A 12,002-nucleotide genomic window follows, 5' to 3' on the forward strand; every position below is an offset into this window, starting at 1 on the left:
CGGCTCTGCGACGGAACTACTTGGACGGACAGTAGATAGCATGTCTGAGTAAGGTACTCTTTTACAGAGGAGTTACGGAATTATTTCAACATGAGTTACTAGTACGAAGGACGAAACTGATAATTGAAATTAGGTACAATAGTCTATAGCGCGATAATATGCACAAAAGAACAGAAGCCTGTATCGAAATGAACGGCCACTATTTTCAAAATTGTGTTTAAATATCCATATTATGATTATTTTTTTCAATTTAACTTCATTCTCTACATTGTACGCTAATGTGCTGTAGACAGTATAATGTACACTACATAATGAATACGTTCGAATGGATAACTCAGTTCGTGAGTAAAAACACTTACGGTTAATATAGTACTGCATTTGATTAACGAAAAACCTAATGAAAATTATCAAACTCAAGATCGCGATATTTCCTAGTTTACGTAAATGGATTAACTACTTTTCTTCTCTCCTATACCTAGTAAAGTGATTTGTTTGTATTTTATGCCAGTATCATCGAACTCCAGTCGTGAAAGGGGGTAGCAAACGGTGTTTCCGGTTCTCAACCGTTAATACAAAGGTACAGCAGGTTAATATTAGAAATGCAAATCAAGTCACACGGAGTTAGTGTGCACTCAATGTTGGTTGCTTGACGGTTGTCAGCCCACTTTAAGGTCTGTGGATATAGAGGGAAAAATTGGATCGGTGTCTGGTAGAGTTCCCGGGTAGCTCAGTTGGTAGAGCGTTGGTACGTTAAACCAAAGGTCCCGGGTTCGATACCCGGCCCCGGAACAATTTTTCCCTCGAAATTATTTTAATATTAGAAATGTTAGTAAAAATAAAATGATGTCCCTGTACAAGAAACTATGTATCACTTTGTGATTTTGGTGTCTGACCAGATAATATAATACTGAATCTACAATTCCGACTATATTTAATAATATTACTTCCAAATCAAAAACTTCGAATCTATGTATGAATTATTCAGAGCATCGACACCGATCAAATTGCTTCCGAAACCACGACTCTGACTATATTCAGAATTGTTTCAGAATACACCAATCCAGCCTACATAGCAAATATTATAAGCGCTACCGATTGAACAAGACGGGGAATATGTTCATAATAATTTTTTTTTTTTATTTTTTTACGTTCCAGTATTTATCCCTGCAATATACCCGAGACTCAGTTACTCAAATGCTGGTAGAATAGCTGCACACCCACTATAACAGATCCACAATACTCTATTCAGCACAATGTAGTACTCTGTTTGCATTTACAGCAACCTGCAAGAGATGAAACCTGGACTGGTCTGTGGGTTCCACACTGATTGAGAATCTTTTCCGACTAGTTGCGAGGTCAATCACAAATATTGACATGGCCTCTTGAAACAGTGGGCAAGGCTCTTTTATGCAACGTTAATGGAGTACGTGTAACCTTGCTTCTATTGATGAAATATTCAATATTTGAGAGCAGTGCCTCGTATGTTTCGCTTTGTTCCCCTCTTGTGTGACCAACTGATCCAATAATAATCATGATGAAATGTGTGTATTAACTTCGTTGAACAATTGTTAAATTAATTTCCTCTTTTATTTCCACGAGATGGAAATCCAGGAAAAGAGAGAATGAAAATATAAGCATCACAAACGTTTCGACTCTATCAAGATTCAACTAGATTTAATACAGTTTTTCGGAAGAGTTCATTTCAGTTTGATTTCCCTAACGCTCACATTTATGATACAGTATAAAGTAAATAACTGAAAATTTTAATAACTACAGCTGCATAATGTGGCTTTAACAAATGAAAAATATTTCGATCTTTTTTCTAAAACAAGATGTAAATTTTAAGATGACGTAGAAAGATGGAACTTAGAGAAACCTAATTAAATTTTCTGATTAATTCAAATTCAACTACTACAAATATTAAATCACATCAAATCTCTTATATTTTCCAACACATTCCATGTAACGAAACATAAATTGTATTTTTTTTTAATACTTAAACGTAACAGCCAATTTAAAATAAAGAAACAAATATGTACGCAGACTTATGGTCCAGGTAACACAGAGATTTTCTCCGGGAGCTCCAGTTCTCCTGTGGTATCCCAACAAATCATCGACATAACCATAACCACCTTATCGCGGATATAGCGTAGACCAGCCTTCTATGACGCAACCTGGGCAACGACTTTGTCAGTAAATTGGTCCACACTACTGGCTTCATATGGATGAATGACGAGCAGTCAAATATTCGCCATTAGAAATAAATATATATTCTTTAGTTGTCAGGGCATGTGCTTTAAAAAATGAATTGACAAACAAATGAAAAAATGACGATCGGATAGATGGACAAGAGAACGACGGAATATACTGAAGCATTAATGAACAATTAGAATGAAGACAAAGATCATAGAAATTAAAGTGATTAAATAATTACTATGACGAAGATGGTTACACGAGAAAGATGGTTACGATGTGAATATGATTAAGATAAGAAGATGATAAGGATATGAAGATTATTATTATGATGAAGATGATTACGATACGAAGATTATTATGATGACAAAGATGATTACTATATGAAGATGATTACGATATGAAGATTATTATGATGACGAAGATGATTACGATATGAAGATGATTATGATATGAAGATTATTATGATGATGAAGATGATTAGATTACTATATGAAGATGATTACGATATGAAGATTATTATGATGACGAAGATGATTACGATACGAAGATGATTATGATATGAAGATTATTATGATGACGAAGATGATTACGATACGAAGATGATTACGATATGAAGATTATTATGATGAAGATGATTACGATACGAAGATGATTATGACCAAGATGATTACGATATGAAGATTATTATGACAAAGATAATTACGATACAAAGATGATTGCAATATGAAGATTATTATAACGAAGATGATTACGATATGAAGGTGATTACAATACGAAAATTAAGATCTGAAGATGTTACAATTTTAAAATATAAAAGTGATTACGATATGAAGATGTTTAAGATAGCAAAAGATTATTATATGACTATAATTACGACGAAAGTAATTACAGTTACGATGTCGAAGATGATTACGTTTACGATAACGAATTACGATGGAAACGAAGGCTACGATGACTAAGATGAATATAACTATAAAGATGATTACAATGTTATGGATGATCGTAATGACATAAATTATTATGATTATATAGATGATTGCAATTACAATGAAAACGATAATTACAATTACGAATATGATTACGATATGATGATTATAATGACCGTTATGATATAATAAATGGCATTTTAAAACATTTTTCTCTTAAACTCGCAATGTAACTTAACATTAACAAATTTCCCCCTCGCCGTTGCTGTCAATCTAATGATACCTCTTAGCATAATAATATTACACATTTTATTTATTTAATAAATAATGTTTTAAACATTTTTATGCTCGACCATGCCGAAATGTAGTACTTATACACCTGGTAGCAGTCCTTTAATGCATGTCATTAAAGTACACCTATTCATTAAAGTTCAGGTGTTCGATTATTCTCGGATATGCAATCGAAAGACAACTAGTGAAACGTCACGGAGGCTGGAAATCCAATACTGTCGCAGAAGGTTATGTTCTGTTACTGTAATAATTAGAGTTAATTGTAAATAATATTCAAATAAATTCAATTTGTCATCTCGTTTTTCAATGTCGAATTCAATTTCAAGGTTATATCAAGATTAAGGTTTATCTTACTCTCTAGATTATATCAAGGTCGCCGACATTCGTTTCCCGAAAAAAATCAATACTTTCGCGTCTGCGCACATCTCACAATTCATGAGGTAGGCTATTGCACTCACATAACAATAACATGAATACTTGTGAATAATTTCAAGTTAGAAATATGGTCGAGCATAAAAAGTCGTATGAAACTTGCCTATAATGGTAATTAAGACCCTCGTATGAAAATTATGAAACTCGCTTGCGCTCGTTTCATAAACATGCTCGCGTCTTAATTACTACCATTATAGGGTCGTTGCATAATGTACTATTCTGTGAAAATCGCAAAATATGGATCATTATAACGATAATATGCTCTAAATATTATGCAATCATGAAAAAAATCCAATAACTTACAAATCATGCACTATAAAAATTACATTTTCTGAATGGGGAAACGTTGTTGAGTGCATATTTTACGATCTGCATATGTTTTAATTAAACAGAAAAAAGTTGTTATTACATAACTATTCCAGTCCTAGTAATAACGACGCTGATAACTTTGGATCTCATTCATGATTATGGCGGATATTTTGTTACTTTTCGAACGATCTACCATTGTTATAATTGCGCCCCAGGAATACGCCCATTTCAATCAAGGAATCTATAAGTAGGTCTACTGATACTTCCATCAAGGAAGTGAGATCCTTATTGGGGCGGGGTTATTAAATACGAACTGCAGCATTAACGAAGACAAAAGGCAGCGCGAGGTAATATATAGCGATACGTTCAGGCGGAACTGTGCAAACACCTGAGATCCACTTCAACGATGTTACAAAACACGAAATTTATAGCCGATGGTGAACACAAAAGGGGGAAGGAGATATTAATACGTAGAAGCGTAGAACCAATTACACCCGTTGTGTTGGAGCCCTAACGAGATTCAAATTACGTCTTTTGCAGGCAGATAGAAGAAGCGGCCTCAAGGAGGCGGACAGTGACAAGATGATCAGAGAAAGAGTCTCACCCACTTAGCTGCCACGAATTATACTCGATCACAACGCTTGTTGCCAGCCTTACAACAAGATACGATCTCTCCCTTATATTTGATGGCGAGTGTAATTTCATTTCGAGGCAATAATCTGATGTAATTTATAATGGAATAAGGGTCTGGTTTTATTTTTCTTCAAATTACATTTCCATCCACCACTCAACAATAAAAGTAACATGTTCCATTCATTTTCAATAAAATCAACCAAAATATCCTGTAAGTGAATACAGTTAAGCCCGCTGAAAGCTTTCAGGTCGCACGTCTAAATGTACGAAGTCTGAAGTATATAATTTCGGATCAGCAATTCGTCTAATGAAAAATAAGTCTACAATTTATCCATGTATAATGGGAAAAGGTCTCATGCCAAGTGTATAGGCCCTAATTTTGAATTAAATCTAATCACAAATCTATTACGCCGCGCTCTCATGGTTAACATTCGGCAGGTCATTGAACGGCCTCGTGCTTAACATTCGGGAGGTCTTTTCAATTTCTTGTGTCGCCGCTCCAATCACTCGCCTCAATTTCAATATTGCAAACAATAATCTGCTTCCATTATTAAATGACACCTACTTGTCTAATCCACGTGGACTAAAACCGAGGTTGCAATGTCTTGTGCTGACGACGAACATTAAGGTATGTGATTAATAGTACATTATGCAACGAGCCTATAATGACAGTAATTAAGAATCGAGTATGGATATTTATGAAACGAGCGCAAGCGAGTTTCATAATTTTCATACGAGCTTCTTAATTACCATTATAGGCGAGTTTCATACGATTTTTTATGCTCGACCATATTTCTAACTTGAAATTACCGGTATTCAGATGTATACATTTTATTTGTAGGTATCTGACAAGATCGGAAGTGACCTTGTTCTAGGTCGTGAATTGTGAGATGTGCGCAGACGCGAAAGTATTGATTTTTTCCGAGGAACAATAATGTCATTGACCTTGACGTAGTCCCGTTAAACTTGATAATATTATAATATTATAACCTTGATTATTGAATTCGACATTGAAAAACGAGATGACAAATTTAATTTATTTGAATATTATTTACAATTAACGCTAATTATTATAGTAGCAGAACATAACCTTCTGCGACAGTATTGGATTTCCAGCCTCCGTGACTTTTCGCTAATTCTCTTTCGATTGCATATCCGAGAATAATCGATACTTGTGGTTTTATAACGGTACAAAGCTGACTTGTCATTGGCTGAACACATGTAAGCTGAGTTATCATTGGCTGAAGACCTGTACTTTAATGAGTAGGTGTACTTTAATGACATGCATTAAAGGACTGCTACCGGGTGTATAATTAGTAGATTTCGGCATGGTTGAGCATAAAAATTATTATTAAAGAGTTATTATTAAGAGTTAAGAATGTCAACGTACTCGTATATGTAACAGCCATTTAATAATATAACAAACTAGTGCTTATTCTTATCGAGGAAGTAGACGTGACAACGTGACGCTTAGAGTGAAACCTACAGAGCAACAATCGGTCGACAAAATTATGTTTTAAAAGCACACCGCACGATATTGTATGATGTTAAGTTTGAGGCCGCGACGATAATATTGACGCATGGTCTAATGCCGAAATGTCTAACTGGAAACAATATCTATTCAGTGACTAAAATCATCTAATTGGAAAGGTTCTCATGCCAAAATGTCCAATTTTAACTAGGTCTAATCACGAATAATGTCTACTGAAGTATGGTCTAATTTTATTTTTATTTTTTTATTTTATTTGTATTTAACTAGCTAGCTAGTGAGTACAAATTACATTTATAAAACGAAAATGTGTCTAGTCACTACCATAAGAGCCAGGCTCGTGTACGGTGTGGTCTTAGTCAATAATATAACATAAAATTTACAAGGACAGTTTACTAAATACAGTAAGCAACTTAATTCAAACCAATAAATAACACACAAGAGCAAGAATAAAGAAGAAAGAGAAAAAGGGAGAAAAATGGACATTCAATATAAATTGACAAATCGACAGAAGCCAGTGATATTCAATAAAAACATGAATATAGTCGACAGAAATAAAAGGTAAAAAATGCATTTGTTAATATTATATATGATGGATAATTTTACAAATTTATTTTTTAAAAGCTTCAATTTTAAAATATTTCAAATTTGGAAAATGGTTTGTAATTTTATTATAAAGTCTTGGGCCGAAACTAGCACTATGTTTAAGAGCTACACTTGTATGACATTTAGGCTCAATTAATGGGAAAGTAGACTTTTGCCTTCGAGTACGATATTCATGTCGAATAGATTTATGTTTTATTTGATTTCTGTGGTAGTAAGTTAGTAAACTATATTTATAAATATCTTCAATGGGCAATACATTAAAATCTGTATAAATTAAATTTGTTGGGTAATCCATATTTTTGGTCAGACAATTTTTTATTAATCTTCTGTGTAATAAAAATAATGGATTAAGTATGTAATAATGTTGTAATAACAATATCCATTAACTTCATGGTACAATAAGGTCAATTGAAAAATAGGGGATAAATAACATTGCAACTCCTAAATACATTCAGTATTTAATAATAATAATTACTGTCAACTGAAAGAAAATAATCCTACCTGCTTATTGTGGGTATCGGCTCATCAGGGTCTGTCGGTGAAAATTGTGTCTGTCTGCTACTGGAGAACAGTCTACTTCTTTTAAGGTAAGGTAAAGCATACGGAACAGATGGAAACTCTATCAAGTGTACTTCATGTATCATATTTTCTAATAGTTAATAATAGGCTGGGGCGAAGCCCTGGCTTTAAAACCGGTTTCCGAAACTGATATAGGAATGGCTCGATGCTCAGGACCCTAGGGCTTTCATGTACGTGTCTGAGGATGGGACATGACCCTGTCAGGGCCGAGGAAGGACGGCCCACCAGTCAGCGTCGGATTCAAGAATTCAACCTGTCAGACTTGAACAATCATCTCATACCTAAATAGGCCAAGTGCAAAGATTTTTCCCGACTCCAATTCTACAGAAGTCGAGACTTCTCCAAAGATGTTTCGTCCATAACTAAGCTTATAGCGACTTGCCTATAATCAAACTCTAGTTAAACTTGGTAAGAAGCTGCGGTGTTGCCAGATTTGAGAAAATTTCCTCAAATGAGGGAACTCTATAAAGAAGAGAGGGATTTTGAGAATTTGAAGGCAATGCCGAACTTTTCAGGAATCTTTGGCTTTCATTTTAATCTATGGAAGGAATGTGCGATAAAAAAACTAAATACTATTTTGAAATAGAAGTGAACGTCCGTTTTCGTGAAATTAATTTTAAAGTGTTAGGTTACGTTGGACTTAATAGTCACTGCTGAAAATTAAGCTAAATACTAGGGCATTCGAAAAATAATGGCAGCATAATTATTGTTTCACACTAAATTTATTTAGGCTGCTTTTGACATTACATACTTCAAATATAGTCTCCTGCCATGTTAACAATACGTTGCCAAATTCTTGGAAGACGACGGACTCCATCTGCAACACCATTTCTGGATATATCTCTCACTGATCAATCTAAAGCTCTTCGGATGTCAACTCTTGATTGAAAGTGAATGCCTCGCTTCCACCGAACTTGCAATAGTTCAGTATGTTAGGACCTCTCTCCCACAGGCTTCTTGTATGTCCTAAAGCACTGCGTTCCATGTTTTTCTCTTGCAACTTGGATTTTTATAAAGCACTTTTGTTCGTACCATTAGGGTGTATTGTTTAGTACAAATCAGAAACAGCCACTTATTTGTTAAGTATGGCTACTTCGAGACTTTCAATATTGAAAATTTATGAAACGATCGCTGCTCTATTACGTAGTCCTCGTACAAGATTTAAATGGTCACCGCTAGGAGCACTGATTTACAGGATTGTTGCCATTACTTATCGAATGCCCTAGTGCATTATAAAATAGCATTGAGATAATATGGAAGTTTTACTGATATTGTTTTGCGTCTGTTACCACGCATGACGTGCATCGATCAGAAATTCGTAAACATTCTGAAAAAATTTGGGGAAATTTTGCATGTTTCACTGGGGAAATTTTGCATGTTTCACTGAGGAAATTTTCGAGTTGGAGTTGGCAACACTGAGAAGATGTCAGGTGGCCTATTTCAGAAAGACCAGAAGTGCAGGTTTTAGCGTAACTACAAATGCAAATACTGGGAAGCGTATTGAATCTTTAAAGTATAACTTTCCGTTATGAAAACGAAACAAAACTTGTAGGGAACTGAAACTATTTTTGTGCGAGATCGTGCGTATTTGCTTGGTTTCCGCACAAAACCAATCCGCGGAAAGTTTAAAATTCCACATTCAGTATTCCCAACCTAACACACACAACAATTTCTCTCTTCTTACCGCTTAAGTGACATATTGATTTTACTGCTTTAGGCTTTTAACATATTATTTTTAGAGACGTTCAATATAGTAATAATTATAAATTGGAAACTTACCACTGCAATTTCACTTAAATTGCACTGTTAATTATTGTTTTTAAATATTTGCAAAAATTAAGTAAACTCTAAATCATTACATAACCTTACCGTTTGTTTTAAGTTCGCATTTATAGACTGGGGGGGGGAAGACAGACGTATATCACGGCCTGCTGGAGTATAGTAAACACAGAAAACATTTTAAAGCAACAATGTTGAAGATAGATATTTTTGTTTTGCAAATTTGCCGTATTGAATAGAAACCAAGATGGAGATTTCATTCCAAGTAATTAGAAATTCCTCTTTCAGGTATGTAATAAACGATCTTCGCACAAAATAATGTACGATACACGAGCGGTATGTTTTCTTTCAATTCTCCGAAATTAAAAAAGCTCAATTACGTTTCGCTTTTTCAAACTTTTCCTCAAACATGAAAACTTCAACATACCGCTCTTGTAACGCATATTACTATTCAGCTACTTGCAAAAACATAATTAATAACAGACGACATAGTTTCGATGATGGCGCATGCTATGCAAGTTTGGAAACGTGCAGATCATGTATCTGGCACCACTTTAATGACTTGACAACTTGCTCCTGCAATTCCCACCCATCCCTTCGCAACTCCTTTCCTCGTTACGAGAAATGTGAGCGAAATAGAGGGAAGCTGCTTCGCATTAGCTATTGTCTGTATTCGATTCGATTACGAGAAACTCTGCTCTTCTGCCATCTGTGCTAATCTCGAGAGTCTCGTGAAACACGAGACCTTGACGATAACACGTTTGTAATGAGAAAGAGGGAGGGAGAGACTTCGTGGAGTTGTTCTCACACATAACCGTCCGAATAACAAACGCAAGCACATGTTTCTGCTCTGTGAAGTCCTTCATTATACTGATATTTGTAACCCTGTGCTATTATATTTTAATTTAGACGCGACAATTTAACAGTTTCCACGCACCAGCTGAGTTTCGCATCGTTAGCACACATTACAGTCCATGCACTGTTAGGTAAGAGAAGGTAGGCTTATTGTTCACCTCACGAATGCATAGTGCGTCAAGGGGAACAGTGCTATGTCAACATCAGGTCCGCTGAACATTTACACAAATCAAAGTTCAGCATTACATTCATACTACATCCTCAGTCTTCCGTCAGCAATTCAATTTTACTTCTCCTTTTACTTTTGGTACATATTACCCCACTTTCCCTTTTCTTTCAACAGTAATCTAATAACTAGTAACAGGCAAAATATAAAATTCCATATTCTAACCTAAACCTTCCTGCTAGCGCTATATCTATAGGAACGAGAATTTTCACTATGTGTACAATACAATGAACGCCAAAAACTTCCATATCTCTTAATGTTTCGGTAAACTTTTCATAAAAATCTTCATATTTTTTCACAATAAAGATATGCTATGATGAAGCTGTCGTAACACACAACCTAAAGGTGGTTACGAGTGAAATTTTAGTTAAATACCGCATTTTCGTTTTCTTGTAAAGAATGAATCAGCAATCTCTTATTCATATGTTGAGCAAATTTCAATGCTCTGCGGCGCTAGAAAGCATAAAAATTTCGCAATATAGCCGTATAAATGGCTGCACTCTTGAATTTAAATTCCATGCAAATTTTACAAGCTGTTTTCTGACACTTTTTTTTCCAACACATTTCGTCAGGTTCGAAGTCCTAAGGCTCTCACCATTTTTATGCAAGTAACATGCATTTTTTACTGCATGTTCTATACACTGTGATTAACGAAATAGCGCATGGGTTTTATAATTAAATGAATACTTTATGAAATAAAGAACGAAATACTTATAGTGGCAATGGAAAATTTCTATTTTTAGGTATACAGTGGTTATAAATTCCCTGCCTTTTGTGGTGAAGATATAGGAAAACTAATGCGTTTTTTTTTTCTAAATATGCCACTGGTCTTGCACAAAAAATTCAAACATCTTACTGAAAAATTGAGCGACACAATTCATTTTGAAATATTAACGAAATTATTTTGAAAAATTTGCATAACTCATAAATTAATTGACTCACAGAAATGAAACTTCATCACATCATTACCTATCACATCGTGATTACATGTGCAAAAAATCAAATACGTAGGCTAGCTTGAAAAATGTAGAAAATAGAAATTTCACCCATCATTCCCTTAAGTAAACAAAAACCCATGTATGATAATACTAAACTTTAAAAAAATAAGTAAAGCTATCTATTTAGTATCAGTGCATATTCCCTGCAAAATTTTAACTGCAAAGCTAGCATAAATTATATAGGATGTAACTGAATGAGGGTGATATAGAAAAGATTTTTCAACCAGGAACCCATGACTGGAAATGAGAATTAGAATATCTACAGACTCTGACATTCTGTTTTTCCTGTTCTTGTGATGGCGAACTTCCTACGCATTCAGTAGTCTAGTATGTTGTACTAGCACGACGGTGCTCCATCGCACTTCGATTACCCGGCCCGCGCATATCTCACAGGTATCTTCAGGCAGAGAGAAATTGGAAAGACATGCCCAGTTCCCTGGCCTGCGCGCTCTCCTGACCTCGACCCTTCTGACTTTTTCTTATGGGGGTAAATGAAGGCTATTGTGTACGCAGTACCAGTAGAAACAGTAAATGAGTTTACTGAGCGCATCTTTACAGCGTTGAATATTCCAGAGAGCAAGACAAAACATGGTTTGTCGTTGCACGCTATGTAACGAATATTTATTGTAAATCTGAAAATCAATAAAGTACTTTCTGTACATACGAACACACAAGAACACACT

General features: G+C 34.9%; 1 non-coding gene across 1 annotated transcript; it reads left to right on the forward strand.

Annotated features, from left to right (window-relative positions):
* The first annotated feature begins 716 nt into the window (after positions 1 to 716).
* On the forward strand, positions 717 to 789 carry TRNAN-GUU (transfer RNA asparagine (anticodon GUU)). The gene has a single exon. It is a non-coding gene; the product is annotated as a tRNA-Asn (tRNA).
* The last annotated feature ends 11,213 nt before the right edge of the window (positions 790 to 12,002 follow it).

The sequence above is a fragment of the Periplaneta americana genome, chromosome 1 (genome assembly GCF_040183065.1).
Source record: "Periplaneta americana isolate PAMFEO1 chromosome 1, P.americana_PAMFEO1_priV1, whole genome shotgun sequence".
Lineage (NCBI taxonomy): Eukaryota > Metazoa > Arthropoda > Insecta > Blattodea > Blattidae > Periplaneta > Periplaneta americana.